The sequence below is a fragment of the Narcine bancroftii genome, chromosome 1 (assembly GCF_036971445.1).
Source record: "Narcine bancroftii isolate sNarBan1 chromosome 1, sNarBan1.hap1, whole genome shotgun sequence".
Classification (NCBI taxonomy): domain Eukaryota; kingdom Metazoa; phylum Chordata; class Chondrichthyes; order Torpediniformes; family Narcinidae; genus Narcine; species Narcine bancroftii.
In genome coordinates this window covers 161,410,734-161,431,435 of record NC_091469.1, presented here as the reverse complement: position 1 = coordinate 161,431,435, position 20,702 = coordinate 161,410,734, and the positions used below count along the sequence as shown (strand labels likewise).

At 44.6% G+C, this 20,702-nt stretch overlaps 1 protein-coding gene across 4 annotated transcripts in view; it reads left to right on the top strand.

Annotated features, from left to right (window-relative positions):
* Positions 1-3,015: 3,015 nt before the first annotated feature.
* LOC138735618 (rapamycin-insensitive companion of mTOR-like) overlaps positions 3,016-20,702 on the top strand; it is a 265,357-nt gene continuing 247,670 nt past the window's right edge. For 3 of the 4 annotated variants that reach the window (XM_069883715.1, XM_069883709.1, XM_069883692.1), the window contains exons 1-2: positions 3,016-3,187; positions 3,330-3,377. The gene's annotated coding sequence lies outside the window, so the exon portion shown is untranslated. Of the gene's footprint in view, positions 3,188-3,329; positions 3,378-15,444; positions 15,524-20,702 lie in introns of those variants that run through there. The other variant, XM_069883723.1, reaches the window with a different exon arrangement.

Genomic DNA, 20,702 nt, shown 5'->3' with positions numbered 1-20,702 from the left:
CCAGAGATCTTCCTCCTAAGTAATATAAGAAGTAAAGAACTTGGACTCGATTTGGATGGAGCACAAAAAAGATTTATTATGATAGCCCTAGCTGTAGCAAAAAAATGTATGATGTCAACCTGGAAATCAGAAGAGAGCCTGAGAATACAGTAATGGTACATAGAAATGAATAAATGTATTCAATTGGAAAAAATAACATAATTTAAGAAATAACATCACAGTATTCGAACAAATTTGGGAACCGTGTATGGAACACCACAGAGAGGGCCTACCACGGACCTCCACCCCCTAAAATGACAGAATTAGAAGAAGACGAAATGAACTGACCCAGTGTGTAAAAGTAGATGACACAAATTTCTTGTTTATTTTCATTGTGTGATGACATTGTTTAATGGGTTTAATGTATCATATAGGTTGAACGTTGAGTGGGTGGGGAGGAGGGATGAAGGCGGGAGGGAAGGGAGGGGGGAAAAGGGGAGAAAATGACAGTGTATATTCAAGAGGGAAATGTTTATGTGTATTTTGATCAATATGGTTCATAGTGTGAAAAATAAAAAAATTATTGTTTTGGATGAACAGCACAGTAACAGGCCCTTCCAGGCCTCGAACCTATGCCACCCAAAACACACCCTATATGTTCTGAAAGGCAGGAGGAAACCAGAGCACCCAGAGGAAGCCCACCCTGACACAGGTTTCTTACAGACAGCACTGGATTTGAGCACGGGTTGCTAACGCTGTAATACCGTAGTGCTAACCTCTACGCTCTCTGTGATGCCTCCTGTTTTCATAAGTTCACAATCGATAAAATGTGAAATGGTTAGCCATTTAGGATCCTGCGCAACAGCTTCCAAACTCATGAACTGCACTACCAAGTCGGATAAGGAGATGGGAATATCACCACCTCTGAGTTTGATTTCTCTTCAAGTCTCATACCATCTTGACCTATAAATACCGCTTCATTCCTTCATGATGACCAGAACACCCCAACAGCATGGTGGGAGGAACTTTACTGGTTTAAAAAGGAGACGGGGGGGGGGGGGGGGAAGGTGGGAGAATGGAGAATGGTTTAGCAGAAACCAGAGAAGTTAATGTTAATGCCATCTGATTGGAGAGTGCCCAGCCAGAAAATGAAGTGTTGTTCCTCCACTTTATGGTCCTGATGGGATAGTACATGGTCTTTATGGTCTTGATGGGATAGTACATGAGGCCATGGACTTTTACGCGAGTATGAGAGTGGGATACAGAATTAAAATGGTTGGCCACTGGGAGGTTCCTGTCACAGAGTGCTGCGCTCAGACTCTCCAATGTAAAGAAGGCCACAAAGGGTGCCCCAGAGGCAGTAAATCAATCTCGGAGGATGGTCATTCCTGGACCTCCTAAAATCCACGATCATCTCCGTTGTTTTGTCCACATTGAGCCTAAGGTTGTTTTTCTCACACCCATTTCACAAGATTTTACACCTCTTCTCTGTAGTGCAACTCATCATTGTGGCTTCACTTGAAAGGACTGTTTGGAGCCCCAAATTGTGGTGAGGTACGAGGTGTGGTTGCAAGTGTGCACTTTCTGCTGGGATAGAGGAGGGGGGGAATTGGTGGGGAGAGGTGAGTGGACAAGGAAGTCATGGAGAGAGAGGTCTCTATGAAAGCCAGAGAGGGGAGGAGAGGGGGAGGTGGGATCATGTGCCATAAATTATGGAGGATAATGTGTTGGGAGTGGAGATGTGGGATGGAAGGTTTGGATGAGGGGAATCAGCACATGAAGCCAGAGATGGACATGTCAGCATGGAGTGAGATGCAGAATTGAAATGATTGGGCACTGGGAGATACCCGTCACTCATGTGGACAGAGCAAAGGCGCTCAACAAAACATTGTGTTTTTGCTGGAGAAAATGAGCATTTTCTGGAACATTGACTGACCCTATTTAGAACATAGAACATTACACCACAGAACAGGCCCTTCGCCCCTTCGGCACCGGACCTAATCTTCCGAGTCTGTTCATCTGTTGCTTTCCAAAACAATAATCCATTACTCCACATCATGTCCAATTAACACCTACTTGTGAAGTCCTTATAGGCATCCTTCAAAGTTTTTGCAAAGACACTCGGAGCCTGGACTGTCTGGCTTGAGCAGAGCTCCAGTATTTTAAATGAAATCCATGTTGAGTGTTTGTATGTGACCTACACTAAAAAACCTGCACAGTTTATCTTCCAAAGATGATCTATATACAATATAAAATATAACATAATCTGTCACACTCCTCTGCACCCTTTATCCTCATGCATGCAGTCGAACCTATTGAATTGTTCCAGAATCCGCTCTAGATTGAGTTTATTGCCGCTTTCAGGTACATCCTCCGTCTTGAGGGCGGCTGCAGGAGCGGATCCCAACCTGAAGACCTCACCTTTCAGGTAGCAGCCCTAAAAGGCTGCTACAGCGTTGCCTGGTCCACCTGAACGGGCCTATTGATGTGCAGGGGCCCTTGTAGTGCCTCCGCATCTGATGGAGCGCCACCCGTCATAAATACACGCCTTAGCCCTGGCGGTCTTCCCTACCCACAATCCCCCACACAGGTGGAACCGCTCTGTTTCCCACTCAGCATGGGGTCTTATGGGTAGGGAAGACCGCCATTACTCTGCCGCATTTTGAGCCTCAGTGTGCGGCCGCGGTGCAGGAGCAGTGAGCCAGGCTGCGACAGCCCGCCTCAGAGGCCCCTGCCCCGACATGCTCCGCCGGCCGCCCCTGCCCCAAAATCTCCCGGCCGGCTCCCCGTGCCCCGCTGCCCGACAGCCCCTGCCGGAGGAGGGGGAGGATAGGGCTTTGCATTGGTGTGGGGGGGGGGGGGTTATTCTGGCCACCTGAAAGAGCCTTGTGTGCGCGCCCTCTCTGGGATGGGCTGGGTCTTGCAGGAACAGCGTGGCCTCTCCTGGCCGGCAGGTGGCGATGACGCTGGCGGCGCCGGCCGGCCGGCCGAGGCGAGGTGACGTCACCGCCCCCCCCCCCCCCCCCGCCCGTCTCAGTCCGCCGCCGCCGCCGGCCGAGCCCGCACTCATTGACGGGCGGACGCGAGCTCTCGCGAGACCGGGCGGCGCTTCCGCTCTCTCGCTCAATGTCCCGGCAGAGAGTGGGGAGTCGGTGAACATGGCGGTCAGTGTCCGCGGCTGCTCCGTCAGGGGGCCTCCGCATCAGAGGTAGGCCGGGCGGCCTCCCCGCACTCCTGGTCACCGGGGGGGGGGCGGGGGGGGGAGGGAGGAGGGAACGGGCCGACCTGCCGCTCGCCCTGCCCGCGCTGCACGATTATTACCGTGTCCTTTTCACTTCTCCCCAGGGCAGGGCGCAATGACAGCGGGGAGGAGAACGTCCCGCTCGACTTGACCCGAGGTAGGAGGCCGGGCCGGGGGGGGGACGGGGCGGGGAGGGGGGGGGGACGGGGCGGGGAGGGGGGGGGACGGGGCGGGGAGGGGGGGGGGACGGGCGGGGAGGGGGGGGGACGGGGCGGGGAGGGGGGGGGACGGGGCGGGGAGGGGGGGGGGACGGGGCGGGGAGGGGGGGGGGACGGGGCGGGAGGGGGGGGGACGGGCGGGGAGGGGGGGGGACGGGGCGGGGAGGGGGGGGGACGGGCCGGGGAGGGGGGGGACGGGGCGGGGAGGGGAGGGGGCGGGGAGGCCTGGCCCGGGGGATGCGGGGCACTGCCCCGGCGGCTCCATTTCAAACACCAAGCTGGTGAGAGAGATGTGGAACCACTGGGTGAAGGGAGCAGGGGAAAGAGATGGGGATTCGACTGGGGGAAGGGGGCTGGGAAAGACATGGGGAATCACTGGGGAAGGGGGCTGGGGAAAGACATGGGGAACCACTGGGGGAAGGGGGTGGGGAGAGGGATGGGGATCCACTGGGGAAAGGGAGCATGGGAAGGAGATGGGGATAGGGGCAGGGGGAAAGAGATGGGTAAATGTGGGCTGGGGTACCACTGTGAAGGGACTGGAATTTGGGAACTGGTGGGGGAATGGTGAAGATATTACAGGGAAGGGCAGGATTGGAGGATGGGTTATGGACAGGAGAAGTGGGTACCACGGAGTCAGGGTGAAAAGAATGGTTGGGATCAGGGAAGCACTTGAGTCAGATGTGCATAACAGCATGGGGGTGAAGTGGTTTGGTGAGGGGAGTAGGAGAAGGAAGAGATTGGGGTGCCACTAAGTAGGATTGGGAATGAGTTGGGTGAGGGACATAAAGCAGAAGGGCTATCACTGAGTAGCGATGGAATGGAGGAAGGAGGAATACAATGATGTGTGGGAGGGAAAATCACTGTTGGGGGGGGGGGTTGAGAAGAAGGAATGCAGACATAGGTCATGGGAGGTGATGGACTGGTTGGGTGAGGGGGATGAAGGCACACAGACCACGGAGGGAGATTGACCGGGTTAATGGTGGAGGGTTGTTGGCTCCTGGATGCAGAAGTTTGGGAGGGGGCAGAAGGCATTGTGATGAGGATGTTGGCAGAATTTTGACCACTTAAGTAGCACTACAGTCTCCAAATGCTTCTTGTTCTATCCAACTCATTGTCATACCTATTACCTGACTGTCATTTGGGTCTAGGCTGACTGTAATGATCAAAGTCCACTGTTCATATTCATCTATTGCGTCTTTACATCTAATTGTTCTGTCATATTCTCTCTATCTCAGTGGTTCTCAACCTTTTTCTTTCCACTCACATACCATTTTAAGTATTCTCTATGCCATTGGTGCTCTGTGATTAGTAAGGGATTGCTTAAGATGGTATGTGGATGGAAAGAAAAGGTTTGAAAATCACTGTTTTAATTGTACCTCATTGACTCGTTATATGCAGGGTTTCAGAGCTCCAAAGGAAATGGGCCAATGACAAATTTTCTCAAGCAAAATATTTCAGTAACAATTGGGTCTAGAGCAGTGATTCTCAACCTTCCAACACACATCCCACTTTAAGCGATCCCCTACTAATCATAGAGCACCGATGGCATAGGGATTACTTAAAGTAGTATGTGAGTGGAAAGAAAAAGGTTGAGGATCACTGCTTTATCTTCTCAAATTTTCTTTGTAGAAGAATGTATTCCATTTTTAAAAAAAGTTAAGTCACTAATAATGGCCACAAGCTGTCTTTAAAGTCCATCTGGTTCATTGATTTCCTTCAGCACAGGAAATTTTCCACCTTTACCTGATGTGTGTGATTTTCCAGTGAAGAACTATGGCCTAAAAGCTATTCATTTTGTCAAGGGCAATTTGGAATGGACAATAATTAATAGCATTGGGATTGATGTCCATATCAATTATGAATAAATAAATCTGAACCTAATCTTTCCCGCTCAATTGCCTCCCCTGGACATAAGAAACAGGAGCAGGCCATCTGGCCCATCTAGCCTGCTCTGCTGTTCAATCTGATCATGTCTGTTCTGATAGGCTCATCTCCACCTGCCTGCCTTTTCCCCAGATCCCTTAATTCTCAAGCGACATAAAAATCTATCCAACCTTGTCTTAAGTCTATTTCCTGAGGCCACCTCCACTGCTTCATTGGGCAGCAAATTCCACAGATTCACCACCCTCTGGGAGAAGCAGTTCCTCCTCATCTCTGTCCTACATTTACTACCCTGAAGGCTAACTGAGTAAAGGGCTTCCAATTCAAAACCCATTTTGTTGATAGTAGCCTCAATTGGGTGCTTTTCAAGCTCATTTTATTTGGCCTGGCGAATTATCTTGATTATTCACCACGTTTTAAGTGCACAAACACTCCTACTAATCAGGGAACAAACCAAAAATCCTTGTGGCCAAAAAAAATTGGTGACCTGCTTAAGGAGCCATGAAGGGTCACAACTTGCGTCGGTCGGATGGTATCAGAAGGCAACGTTTGAAGTCGCCTTCATAATAATTGCTGCATGTGATGTCAAGCCGTGGGTGGGGGTGGGGGGGTGTGTGTGTGTAGGCCAGACAATAGCTGGACTCCAGATCACCAATTCTAAATGACAAGTTGGAATCCCATTCTGGCGACTGGTACAATAAATCGTGCAACTGTAAATGAAAAATCTTGGTCCCAGTGGCTGGAAAGGCAGCCGATTGTAAAACTCATCAGACCCCCCCCCCCCCCCCCCCCACCTCTCGTTCTCTCTCAGTCTGGCCTGTTGTGAGTGAAGTTCATGATGCTTAACTGTAATACCATAAATTCAAGGCCAGCTTTCAGTGGCCGCTCCTCGTTCCGTGGGGCTCGGAGGCTTGACCTGGCCGCTGGTCACCTCCCTCCCAGTCTGTCCGTCCGCGGGACTGGCTGCTTCAACCGCGGCCGGGCTGGCAGACTTGGCTGCGCTTCTTGGACGCAGGGAGGAATGGATGGAGTCCAGAGGCGCCTCCCGGGCTCATGCAGGCTGATGCCGTCCCTCTCCGCTGCAAAGTTCCTTGAACTCCTTGTTCCACCCAACCGACTGCATCACGCCTGAAATGTCACCCATTTTGCAATAACCTCTTCATTGTTTGGATGCGACGGAGGAGATGAGGAATAAAGTTGGGGGGAATGGGCTCTATTTCGCCCCCTCGAACACAATGGCCTGGTCTATTCACTGTTGAACTGAGTTAACGCTGTTGGAATGGTGCAGAGAGAGCTCTGGACATATGAAAGAAAGCAAAACCAGAAGGGGGAAAAAAATGAATTAATATTTCAAGGATAATTCTAAAGTTAATTTAAATGGTGGACTTGTCTCCTATTTCCAGCATATTTTGAGTAAGATGGTGGGATGTTTTGGTGGAAAAGACGTACTGTCTAATGAACTGGACATTCTCAGTCATTGATTGCTGGTGATGTATTCTTCGAAGGCATGTCACTGGTTCCTTATTTTCACACCAATTATAGGCATGAAGTGTGCTGTGATTCAATTGCTGGGGATACTTTTAAATTTGCAATGATATTAAAACGACCAGTGTGTTGTGATATTTGTGAATTACCATGGGAGAATCCTATCGATGCTTCAGCTCATCTTTTAATGTGACTGTTGGATTTTGGTCATTGGGCAGGGTGATTTTTAATTTATTGATGAACTTTTAGCAGCTGTTATAACACTACCTTTTGCCCCTCCACATACTCTTTACCCTTCGTGTTATTGGTGTCAGGCATCTAAAAAGATTCTGTTTTGATTTTGAGGCTATAAATAGAATACTGAAAAAAACAGAAGTTGAGTAGAAAAAGACGAATTGCAGGTACCTTTTGTTGATTGTGATGAGGTTCTAGTTATGGAATGACCCTGGAGGTATACTTGGGATAGAGGTGATGAGGTTCTAGTTATGGAATGACCCTGGTGGTATACTTGGGATAGAGGTGATGAGGTTCTAGTTATGGAATGACCCTGGAGGTATACTTGGGATAGAGGTGATGAGGTTCTAGTTATGGAATGACCCTGGTGGTATACTTGGGATAGAGGTGATGAGGTTCTAGTTATGGAATGACCTTGGAGGTATACTTGGGATAGAGGTGATGAGGTTCTAGTTATGGAATGACCCTGGAGGTATACTTGGGATAGAGGTGATGAGGTTCTAGTTATGGAATGACCCTGGAGGTATACTTGGGATAGAGGTGATGAGGTTCTAGTTATGGAATGACCCTGGAGGTATACTTGGGGTAGAGGTGATGAGGTTCTAGTTATGGAATGACCCTGGAGGTATACTTGGGATAGAGGTGATGAGGTTCTAGTTATGGAATGACCCTGAAGGTATACTTGGGATAGAGTTGATGAGGTTCTAGTTATGGAATGACCCTGGTGGTATACTTGGGATAGAGGTGATGAGGTTCTAGTTATGGAATGACCCTGGAGGTATACTTGGGATAGAGGTGATGAGGTTCTAGTTATGGAATGACCCTGGTGGTATACTTGGGATAGAGGTGATGAGGTTCTAGTTATGGAATGACCTTGGAGGTATACTTGGGATAGAGGTGATGAGGTTCTAGTTATGGAATGACCCTGGAGGTATACTTGGGATAGAGGTGATGAGGTTCTAGTTATGGAATGACCCTGGAGGTATACTTGGGATAGAGGTGATGAGGTTCTAGTTATGGAATGACCCTGAAGGTATACTTGGGATAGAGGTGATGAGGTTCTAGTTATGGAATGACCCTGGTGGTATACTTGGGATTGGCAGGTGTTTTCTTGTTTTTTGTATTCATGCTGAAAAATATCTATAAAGTGATAAAAATGTCTGCATCCACAGTGTCAGAATGCATCCATTAAAAATTGATCCATTAAAACCGTTTCATCCATCTTTGCTTATAGATTGAAGGTTTCTGTTCACTAACAGTCTCTCGTGTCTTCAAGGTTGAAAATGTTAAAAATGCAGATGCTAGAGATCTGAAATTAAAACTAATAATTAGAAATGCATATCAAGTCAGACAGCATTACTGGAAAGAAAAATTGAATTGATGTTTCACTTCAACCTGAAAAGTTGATTCTGTTTCTCTTTCCGCTTGCTGTCTGACCTGCTGAGTGTTTCTAGCAGGTTCAGTCCATCTCTAGGACTTTGGATAGCTGGATGAATGGAGATGCTAACTTGGTCAGAACTCTTGAGCTTAAAAGAATGAGAAATGACTTTATTTAAGCTTGCAACATTTTCCTGGGTAGATGCAGAGCCATTGTTCCACTTGCTAGTGTGTTTATTACCTGGGCTGGAGCGATGGTTTCAAAGCAAGGATAAGCGAGTACATATCCTAAGAAATAGCAGGAGCAGTCCATCTAGCCGATTGAACTTGTTCCACCATTCAGTAATATCTTGGCTAATCCTACCATGGACTCAGCTCCACACCTGCCTGTTTCCTATAACCTTTAATTCCCCTATTATTCAAGCATCAAACGGTATGTTAATATCTCATTTGCTTCATTGGACAGAGATTCACTACACTTCTTATCTCTGTTTAGAAATTCCTCTCCAGAAAGTAGAAATTTCTTCAGCATGCAGTATTGAATCTTTACAATTCTCCACCCAAGAACAATGGTTGGGGGGTGGGGGGGGGGCTTAGTTACTAAGTATTATTAAAGATTGAACATTTTCTAAATACTAAGGGAATCAGAGGTACGCGATACTGGCATTGCGATGAAAGATCAGCCATGATGCTTAATGGCAGCAGATATGAAGGGTCAGACAGCCCATTCCAGCTGTTTCTTAATGTGAAATATTCATGCTAAACAGCCATTGTTGTGGTGAAATAAGGCATCAAATTTTGCAAGGAGCCAAAAATATGATAACCAGATATCCCTCAACCAGCATCATGAATTCAGGTTTAGTATTAAAACACCAATGATCCCTCCAGTAATCCTGCAGATCTTTCCTTGAGTGTTTAACACTGAGAAATGGTGTCGCCATTGAGATTTTTGTGTTTGTTTCTAGAAAGATAATGTTAAAGGAAATTGATAAAGATAAGCCAGAGGATATGATGAATATAGATTTTAGTAAGGCGTTTGTCAAGGACCCCCATGAGAGGCTCATTCAAAAAGACAAGGCATGGGATCCAAGGAACCTTGGTTGCTTAGATTCAGAATTGGCTTGCATGCAAAAAGCAAAGGGTAGTAGATGGAATGTATTCTGCCTGGAGATCAATGACTAGTGGCATTCAGCAGAGATCTGTTCTGGGACTCCTTCCCTTTGTAATTCTTTTAATTGACTTGGATGAAGAAGTTGAGGGTGGGTCGGTACATTTGCAGATGATACAAAGATTAGAGATGCTGTGGATACTGTAGAAGGTTGTTGTAGGCTGCAACAGTATATAGACAGGATGCAGAGAAATGGAAGATGTAGTTCAATCTGGATAAGTGTGAAGGCCATCTTTGAAGCTGGAGTATGTGGTGAATGGCAGGATTCTTGAGGAACAACGAGATCTTGGGATCCAGGTTCATAGATCCTTAAGATTGCTACACAAGTTCATATGGTGGTTAAGAGACATATGGTGTGTTGGTTTTCATTAGTTGGGGGATTGAGTTCAAGAGGTGTGAGGTAATGTTGGTGAGACCACAGTTGGCGTATTGCATTCAGTTTTGGTCTCCTCATTCCAGGAAGGTTGCCGTGCTTTGGACTTTGGGAGAGGATGCAGAGGAAATTTACCAGGATGTTTGCTGGATTGGCAAAAAAAGTAATATGAAGCAAGGTTGAATTAATGTGTTTTTTCTCATTGGAGTAATGAAGGGTGAGAAGAGACTTAATAGTGGTGATAATGAGAGACATAGAAAGGGTGGACAGTCAGCATAGTTTTCCCAGGAAGACAATATCAAGTAAGAAAAATAGAGGGTTGTGAGAGTAAGATAGGAAAAAAAATTGTTCTGGAGTCGGCACAACATCATGGTCTGAATGGAGTGGGAGTGTACTGTTCTAAAAGTGGGATCAGGGAATACAGATGCAATGTCACTTTCAAGAAATTATGTATGTAGATAGTGTAGTCAAGAAAGCTTTGGGCATGTTGGCCTTCATAAATCAAAATGTTGAGGACAAAGATTGGGATGTTATGTTGGAGTTGTATAATAAATTGATGAGGCCAAATATGGGATTTGTGTTTTGATTTAGTCACCTCCCTAGAGGAAATGTAAGATTGAAAATGTGCTGAGAAAATGGACAAGGATGTTGCCGGGTCTTGGTGCTGAATTATTGGGAAAGATGGGAATAGATGAGGACTTTATTCATTGGAGGAAGTGGGGAGATTTGATGGAGGTATTCAAAATCGAGGGGTTTGAATGGAGTAAATGCAAAAAGCTTTTCCCATTGAGGGTGGATGAGACAAGAATGAGAGGACCTGGGTCACATGTAAGTGGTGAAGAAAGCATTTGGTATGTTGCCCTTCATAAATCAAAGTATTGAATACAGGAGTTGGGATGTCTCGATAAAGTTGTGTAAGTCATTGGTGAGGCCAAATTTGGAATATTGTGTACAGTTTTGGTCGCCAAATTACGGGAAGGATATAAACAAAATAGAGAGAGTGCATAGGAGATTTACAAGAATGTTGCCTGGTTTTAGGACTTAAGTTACAGGGAAAGGTTGAGCAGGCTGGGACTTTATTCCCTGGAGTGTAGAAGAGCATGGTGATTTGATAGAGGTATTTAAAATTGAGGGGACAGGCTTTTTCCATTGAGAGTGGGGGAGATTCAAACAGGAGGAAATGGATTGAGATTGAAGGGGGAAAAGTTTAGGGGAAATATGAGGAGGAATATGTTCACTCAGGATAGTGGAAGTGTGGAATGAGATTCCGACCGAAGTGGTAGATGTGGTTTCGATTTTAATATTTAAGGAAAAGTTGGATAGGTATATGGACAAGAGAGGACTGGAGGGTTTATGGGCTGGGTGCAGGTCAATTGGACTAGGTGGGAGAAGGTGTTCGGCATGGGGTAGAAGGGCCGAACTGGCCTGTTTCTGTGATGTTATATGGTTATATCGTTAAATGTTTAAGGGGAACTTTTTCCACTCGGAGGATGGAATAAGCTGCCAGCAGAGGTGGTGGGTGCACGTTTGATTTTGATGTTTAAGAGAAACTGGACAGGTATGTGGATGGGAATGGTATGGTGAGATATGTCCTGGGCAGGTTGATGGGACTTTACTGAATAAATAGGACAGCACAGGCTAGAAGGGGCAAAGAGCCTGTTTCTATGGAAAAGGTTTCATGATGTACAGACATATATAAATGGTCCCAGATCTAAGCATCTCATAATCTTGTACATCTTTATGAAGTTGCCTCTCCACTTCTCCAAAGTGAAAAATCTTAGCTTGTTTAGCCTTTCATAAGACTATTTCTCTAATCCAGGTGGCATTCTGTTAAATCTCCTCTGTTCCTTCTCAAAAGCTTCCACATCCTTCTGATAATGAGGCAGCCAGACAGAACATGATACTCTGAATGTAGTTCAACCAGAGTTTTATAGAGCTGAAAACAAATCCCCCCCCCCCAAAACTATTGAAGGCCAGCCCACTGTACATGTGTCTTTTTAACCACCGTAGAAAATTACAGCACAGAAACAGGCATCTTCGGCTTTTCTGGTCTGTGCCAAACCATTTCTTTTGCCCATTCTCACTGACCTACACCCAGTCCATAGCCCTCCATACCTCTTCTATCCATGTACCTTTCCAAATTCTTAAATGTTAAAATTGAATCAGCATTCACCACTTCAGCGGGCAACTTGCACACAACCTGAGGGATCAATGGACTGGGACCCCAGGATCCCTGTTCTCGGACCCCAGGATCCCTGTTCTCATCACTGCTAAGAATCCTGCCACTAACCTTGTATTTCCTCACTGTATCATTTAACATTTTCTCAGATTGCACTCCCAACATTCTCCTCAGATTGAACGCCATCTGCCACTTCCCCACCCAACTCTGCATTCTGTCTACATCCCTTTGTAACTTGTGACAACCTTCTACACTATCCACAACACCTCCATCCTTAGCTGCAAAGAGATCACTTCTCTGTCCGCAACAAAAGCGACCTTTTCAATTCAGAGTCACAATTTCAAGCTCACATCTGTCTGTGGCCTTTCACTCTGACCACCCACAGATTGGAGGAATGACACCTAATTTTTCATCTGCATTCCACTAATCAGCTTGCCTTCCCCCCTCCCCCACCTTTAACCAGTCATTTCAGTTCCTACTTCCTTTCTCTCTCCACCTAGCCCAGACTCCTCTCCCCCCCTTCCTGCAGTCCTCCCGCCCTCCTTCCCTTTTTTGTTTGGAAATCTCTCATGTTCTCCCACACCTTGATGAAGGGGCCAAGCCTGAAACGTTGGTGATGTCTCTTGACCGTTGCTGGATAAAGGCACTGTTTGACTTGCTGAGTTTCTCCAGCATTTGTGTGATTTTTTTTTTTCACTTGACCACAGTATCAACAGAATCCTGTGTTTCACCCCCAACCCACCCTTCCAGTTCCTCATTCAAGTCATTTATAAAGATCGCAAAGAACAGGGGTCCCAGTGCAGATCCCTGCAGATCACCACTAGTTGGTGCTCTTTCCCCTCTTGCTTCCAAGTTAGAACTGAGGATTGATGGGAGTTTGAAGCCAATATTGGTTCACAAATAGCATGTTTCAATGTTATAGATTAAAATTCTGATAGGATATTAGTTCAAGAATGGATGGTTGGAAAATGGGAAATAGGCCAAGGCTTAAACAAAAATACAGGACAAACAAGCCCTAAAATGTGGTTATAATTATGGGCATTAGCAGCAGTATAAAGTTGTCACCAATTTTGGAGTGTTCTTGCAAAATGTTCCATTACAAGCAGGCTGGCATTAATTACAAAGTGGAGGTTGGTCCCTTTTTGAACTACTCTCTGTGATGATTGTGTTTCCTCAATGTTCTGGGGAATCTATCCTGGATATTGGTGGTGAGTTTGGAATCTGGAGTACTGGAGTCATGATTAGTTAACGGAACTAGAGACCTGAAGAATCAATCCGGATACAACTAAGGTAATTACGTCCTGGATTTTTTTTTAAAAACAAAGGCCATTTTTATTAATGGTGACCTTGAAACTATCTTTGTTGAAAAAATTCACCTAGGTTACAGAGAAAGAAATTAGCTACCTTGGCTTGGCCTAATTATAACGCCAGCGCTTGAGATTTAACTTTTTTATATGGATTGCAGTAATTAGAAATGGGGAATAACTGCCAGTGACACCCATATCTCGTGAACAAATACATAAAAGTAACAAGTAGAAAGGAACAAGAAACAAAGCTGAGATGTTCACTCGAGCTGATTTAGTTTGACACAAAACACCTAGTGCAGTGAGTCGGGTTCTTCTGCAAACAGATCTTTAGCATCATGTACAGCTATGAAAAGAGCATCGTTTATAGGTATCAGATTACAATGAGAAAGAATTCGCACCAAAGCACTGTTGTAGGGTTTATTCAGAAGTCTGGTTGCGACAGGAAAGAAATGTCTTTAAGCCAATTTGAGCTTAAACACAGGGAATGCTGGAAACCTTCAGCAGGTCAGGCAGGATCTATGGAAAGAGAAATAGAGTTAAGATATCTCATGAAAGGTTTTGGTCTGAGAAGTATTGTTTCTTTTTCCAAAGATGGTGCCTGACTACAGAATGTGTCCAGCATTTTGCATTTTTATTTCAGATTTCCATAATGTTGGATAGTTAAGCTAGTCGATGGATTATTGATTGAATAGACTGCCAAATCAAGAAGGATGGTATCTAACACTGAGAGGGTTATTTATTTGTTGTTTTTCGTACTGGACCCAGGCTCACTTTGCACACATTGCTATCTTCAAGTTATTTGAGGGAAAATTATGAGCCAAATCGCGAATGCACTGAATTCGGATTGATTTTGGATGTGGACATCTCACCAATTTCTAAACTAGTAAAGGATGATGAGGGATGCTCTGATTGGCAGACTGTGTCTCAAGTGATCTGTTTTAGGACCTTCATTTATCCTCAGAGCTATTAATCAGTTGGATGAAGGAATAAGGTAAACTTGAATCAAGTTTGCAAATATAAGGACAGTAAACTCTGTAGATGGGAAAATGCAAGGAACAATTAAAATCAATTACAATAAATTTTGAGGCGAGGAACTGTTGAGTGCCACCAACTGAATTAAATTATTAAAAAGCAGTAGCTAGGTGTATACAAATCTGATCAAGTGGGGTGTTGGTCTTTACCTCAATGCTGGAAGGCAAGGAAGTTGTACTTTGGTAATGTAGATCCTTGTCAGACCCAATATGAATCAATGAAATTAATTTGGAAGCTAAGGTTCAGGAAGTATGTTGAGTTATCATTCAGAGGTGGAGGGCAGATTCATCAGAATTAAGGGAATGCGACTTCTCATAAATTTTAATGCCTTTAAATGTGGGAGGTTGAGATGAGATATGATCATTAGTTTATTCAACAAAATAGATAGAATGGATAGGGGGAAACTTTTGAAAGATGAAACCAAAAATGGTGGCTTAAATGATACCTTGACAGGGCTAGCAAGGAATTATACATTTGAATAGAATACATCTGACGTCTCAAGTCTTGTGGCAGACATTTTGGATCTGAAGAGCTACTAATTAGTCTGCAATATCCTGCTAGATAATGGGTGACTTAGGTTTCATGTAGGTTATAGGACAAAAGTGAACATCTATATATACCTGTATTCTTTCCAACAAAAACTGCTTTGCAGTTAGGTTCAGGACTACCAAAACAAATAAAACCTTAGCCAATTCAGCACTGTGGATAAGAATGTGTAAAATTATGATAATTTGCATGTGTTTTTCTTCTATGTTGAAGGGGCCTGTCATCACTGGTTTACCCTGATCAGTGTTTTTTCCCATTGGAGAGCCATTTTTACTTTGTGGAGAGTTGACATGCCTTGGTGGAACGGTTTTTGCTGTCAGAATTATTACTTAGTGCTCCTATCACTTCAATTAAGATTGTGCGTTTTTAACACATTGTTAAAGGTAAATTCAATGAACCTTCAATAAACAGTCATTGTGAAAGCTGAAGCTGTCCAAACAACATCTTCATTCTAAGTAAACCCAAGACTCCCTGCAGTGCCAGAATGTACTTGTAGCAGTCAGGTGAGCATTTGTGTGATGTGCACTTATTACTGAAATGATGATCTTCCAGTATAATTACAAGATGGGTAATAGGAAAATGGGTGTTTACAGACAGGAAAGGGGCCCTTGCTCCAGCAAATACATTTTTGTGCACTTTTAATTTCTCACTATTCCTCCAACTGTCTTCTTGAATATTATGCGAGAGTAACTACCCTCATTTCTATACTTTGTAATTGTTTTGTCTACATTTTCCAATTCTTTTAGTTCTTCATCTTTTCTAGTGAAAATAAACCAGACATTACTGGATGGGGGTAATTTAACTTTTATTACGTAACCTTTAATATGAATCAGCACTTTGCATTCCCCTTCTTTCCTGACTAATGAAAGACTTCATGATCAGAACTCCTCTGAACTCATCGGACAGTGAAATTGTACAGACCTGGTAGCACAAAATAGAAGGCCTGGGTATTCAGTTGGTGTCTCTGCCCCACGATTAAATAAAATCATGGCTGATGTTTTATATCAGCACCACTTTCCTGTACTAGCCTCATGTCAGTTTCCTTTATCATATAAACATTTCTCTACCTTTGCTAGAGTACATTAAATGATTCAGTCGCTGAGGCCTTGTAGGAATTTCCAAGGATACACGTAAACCTTCAGAGTAAACAAAAATCTTTCTATCCTGTGAATGGCTGACTTTTCCTTCAAAGCTATCACTATGGATCAATCTCTGTGGCAACACAGTTAGCGTAGCAGTTAGCGCAATGTTGTTACAGCTTCAGCAGCCCAGGTTCAGATCTGGCACTGTCTGTAAGGAGTATGTCCGTTTTCCCCATGCCTGTGTGGGCTTCTACCATGTGCTTCAGTTTTCTCTCACATTCCAAAGACGTACGGGATTAGTAGGTTAATTGGTCACATCGGTGTATTTGTGTGGTGCAGGGTCGTGGGCTGGGAAGGCTTGTTGCCATGGTATATCTCTGTTAAAATTGAAAATTAAAGTGGGAACCTAACATCCATTTCTAAGTGGCACAGCCATGCTGGGCCAGATGGTCACCTTTGTATGATAAATTTATGACTGTTTTGACCTTTAGATGAAGAGAATTTTCACCTAAAAGTCGGAACAAGGAATATTTACTGCCAATTGCATGTGTTCAATTCTATTTGTAGTTCCTCAACTAATAAAACTCGGTCCTCATTCAGCAGTTTCTAGATACTATTCAGGCTTGGGGTTTAAAAAAATAATATTGGTACCACACATGTCGGTCGTACTGCCAACAAGAGAGAATCTAACCACCATCTCAGGTGGTTCAATAGTAATACCATTATGGAATCTTTCACTATTTGAAGTGCAACTCTGACCACAAATATGAGGACCTAGTCACATTATAGACACAGTATTAAGTACAAGAGTTGGGACATTGTGTTACCGTTGTATAAAACATTGTTAGGCTGCACTTGGAATAGTGTGCAGTTCCAGTTGCCACACTATAGGATAAATATGATTAAGCTTGAGAGAGCAGAAATGGTTCACAAAGATGATGTCTGGATTTGAGGACTTGTTATAAGAGAGATTAGATCAGCTGGGTCTTTTCCTTGAAGCAAAGGAGGTTGAGCAGTTATGGATGTTTTCTTTCTTTGGCTTGGGTTCGCAGACGAAGATTTATGAAGGGGTAATGTCCACGTCAGCTGTAGGCTTGTTTGTGGCTGACAAGTCCAATGCGGGACAGGCAGACGTGGTTGCAAGGGAAAATTGGTTGGTTGGGGTTGGGTGTTGGGTTTTTCCTCCTTTGTCTTTTGTCAGTGAGGTGGGCTCTGCGGTCTTCTTCAAAGGAGGTTGCTGCCCGCTGAACTGTGAGGCACCAAGATGCACGGTTTGAGGCGATAGCAGCCCACTGGCGGTGGTCAATGGGGCAGGCACCAAGAGATTTCTTTAGGCAGTCCTTGTACCTCTTCTTTGGTGCACCTCTGTCACGGTGGCCAGTGGAGAGCTCGCCATATAACACGATCTTGGGAAGGCGATGGTCCTCCATTCTGGAGACGTGACCTACCCAGCGCAGTTGGATCTTCAGCAGCGTGGATTCGATGCTGTTGGCCTCTGCCATCTCGAGTACTTCTACGTTAGGGATGAAGTCGCTCCAATGAATGTTGAGGATGAAGTGGAGACAACGCTGGTGGAAGCGTTCTAGGAGCCGTAGGTGATGCCGGTAGAGGACCCATGATTCGGAGCCGAACAGGAGTGTGGGTATGACAACGGCTCTGTATATGCTAATCTTTGTGAGGTTTTTCAGTTGCTTGTTTTTCCAGACTCTTTTGTGTAGTCTTCCAAAGGCGCTATTTGCCTTGGCGAGTCTGTTGTCTATCTCGTTGTCGATCCTTGCATCCGATGAAATGGTGCAGCCGAGATAGGTAAATTGGTTGACCGTTTTGAGTTTTGTGTGCCCGATGGAGATGTGGGGGGGCTGATAGTCATGGTGGGTAGCTGGCTGATGGAGGACCTCAGTTTTCTTCAGGCTGACTTCCAGGCCAAACATTTTGGCAGTTTCCGCAAAACAGGACGTCAAGCGCTGAAGAGCTGGCTCAGAATGGGCAACTAAAGTGGCATCGTCTGCAAAGAGTAGTTCACGGACGAGTTGCTCTTGTGTCTTGGTGTGAGCTTGCAGGCGCCTCAGATTGAAGAGACTGCCATCCGTGCGATACTGGATGTAAACAGCGTCTTCATTGTTGAGGTCTTTCATGGCTTGTTTCAGCATCATGCTGAAGAAGATTGAAAAGAGGGTTGGTGCGAGAACGCAGCCTTGCTTCACGCCATTGTAAATGGAGAAGGGTTCAGAGAGCTCATTACTGTATCTGACCCGACCTTGTTGGTTTTCGTGCAGTTGGATAACCAGGTTGAGGAACTTTGGAGGGCATCCGAAGTTCTCTAGTATTTGCCAAAGCCCTTTCCTACTGGTTTGGCTCAAACTACAGGGGAATCACGCTGCTCTCCATTGCAGGCAAACTCTTCGCTAGGATTCTCCTAAATAGAATAATACCTAGTGTCGCCGAGAATGTTCTCCCAGAATCACAGTGCGGCTTTCGCGCAAACAGAGGAACTACTGACATGGTCTTTTATGGATGTCTAAGGTGAAGGCTTAAAGGGGATCTGAGTGGAAGATTTTTCACAGAAAGTAATTGGTATCTGGAAGAAGCTACCAGAGGAGGTGATGATATTTGGAACGCTAATGACATTTTAGGAGTCATCTGTAAAGATACTTGAATGACCAGGGTATAGAGTGATATGGAATTAATGCAGGTGTGGGATTCATCTAGATATGGTTAGTTATAATAGGTATTAATTCTCTTTTGTATAGCTCTGACGAGAAAAGCAGAATATTATTTGAATAATATGAATGTTGATGTTCAAACAGCTTAGACCATCTTCGTATAAGAAGGAAGAAGTGAACATCGAAGCCCAGCAGATGATTGGGAAGGGAAATGGAATGTAGCCTTTGTGGCAAAAGATTCTTGTAAAACTGTTGTCAACATTGCATTTTGGCCTGATTTGAGGAAGGAAACACTTGTAGAATGGTACTGAAAATATGCAGTCATGCAATTCCTGGGAAGAAAAGGTTGTTTTGAGAAATGACTGAAGAGTTTTGAAAGGGTTCAGCCTGATAGGTAGGTCCACAAGGTTAAGACACATTGGATACAATGTCAAAATGAGTTTTTGTCCCATATACAAGTTCAATGTACGGATGCACTGAAATTCTTACTTGCTGCAACCAGAGTATACCAATCACATTATTAAAAAAAAATAATTTCCGCAATATGCCAAGGCAGACAATTCACAGTTTTCAGTTGTAGTCTGTGCAAAACAAAACTGATGTTTCAATCCTGCAATCTTTTGGTGGTCCTGGTGTCGTTTAGAGCAGCCATTCTCAACTCTTTTTTGGCTATGGCCTCCTAGGACTTTGCTTATGAGCTCCCTTCCTTGTGAAACAGTTAAGTTTAGTTGGTTTTTTTCCTGTAGTGCGCGTCGAAAGAACCAAAGACTTGTTGATCCAAACCAAGGCTTTTATTAACTAAAAGACTGGAGCGTATCACAAGTAGGTCAACCAGTCCAGAATGACCTGGTCTGGCTAGGAGCAATCCTCTAAGACCTGTCAGTAGGTGTGGCTACACTCTCAGCCAATCACAGTCATCCTACACGACCATCTGTACATAGACACATTGGTGATAGAATCTGGACTATCACACTTCCGTACATTTCTCCTGTTGAATACATAGAAAACAAAACATTTTTTGATGGTCTCAAGGGGGCTGTAAGGCCCTCTTTGAGAATGGCTGGTTTTGGCAGTACAGGGAGCTTCACGAGCCTGATAGCTATTGGATTTCAGGCTTTTGTACCTTCTACCTGAAAAGATCAATGAGACATGGTGACCAAGGTGATGGTGGTCCATCATGATAGCTGTCCTCTAAAGCAGCATCTTACATTAATGTTTTCAATGGACATGAAGTCATGCCCATGATGGACTCTTGGCTAGCTTTGTGTCCCAAGGCACTCGAGTTTCCAAATCAAGTCTGTATACATACCATATAAACATTTAAAAGTTTGATAGTGTATTCGACAACAAGCCAAATCTCCTCAGACTTCTGTATAGAGGCATTGGTGTGCATTCTTTAGTGTCTTGTTGACGTGCTGTCTAGGGAACGTTAAGCTTTCCACCATCCTCACAGCAATGAAGCCAAGTGCATGGTCCCTTGGCCTTTCCTTCCCAAAGTCCACAAAAAATTCCTTGGTTGTGCTTGAGATCAGAATTTCTGTTCTAGCACCATATATCTAGATTCTTGATCTCCATCTTATATTCTGATATAATTTCCAATTATTTGGCCAACAGCGGTGGTGCCATCAGTGAATTTTATAGATTGCATTGAAGCTGAATTTTGCTATGCAATTGTGAGTGCAGAAAGAGAATAGAGCTGAGGACTAAGCATGCCACATTGAGATGCCAAGGAGGAGATGATGGTGCCAATCCGCACCAATGGATCCAGTTGCAAATGGATAGACAAAGTTCCAGATTCCTGAATTTCATTATTAGTTTTGCTGGTATGATGCTGTTAAACACCCGAGTTAGAGGTGATCTAATTCAGAGAAGAGGGCCATTGAGGTGATATCCACTGTTGACTTGTCTTAACAATAGATGAATTGGAGTGGATCCAG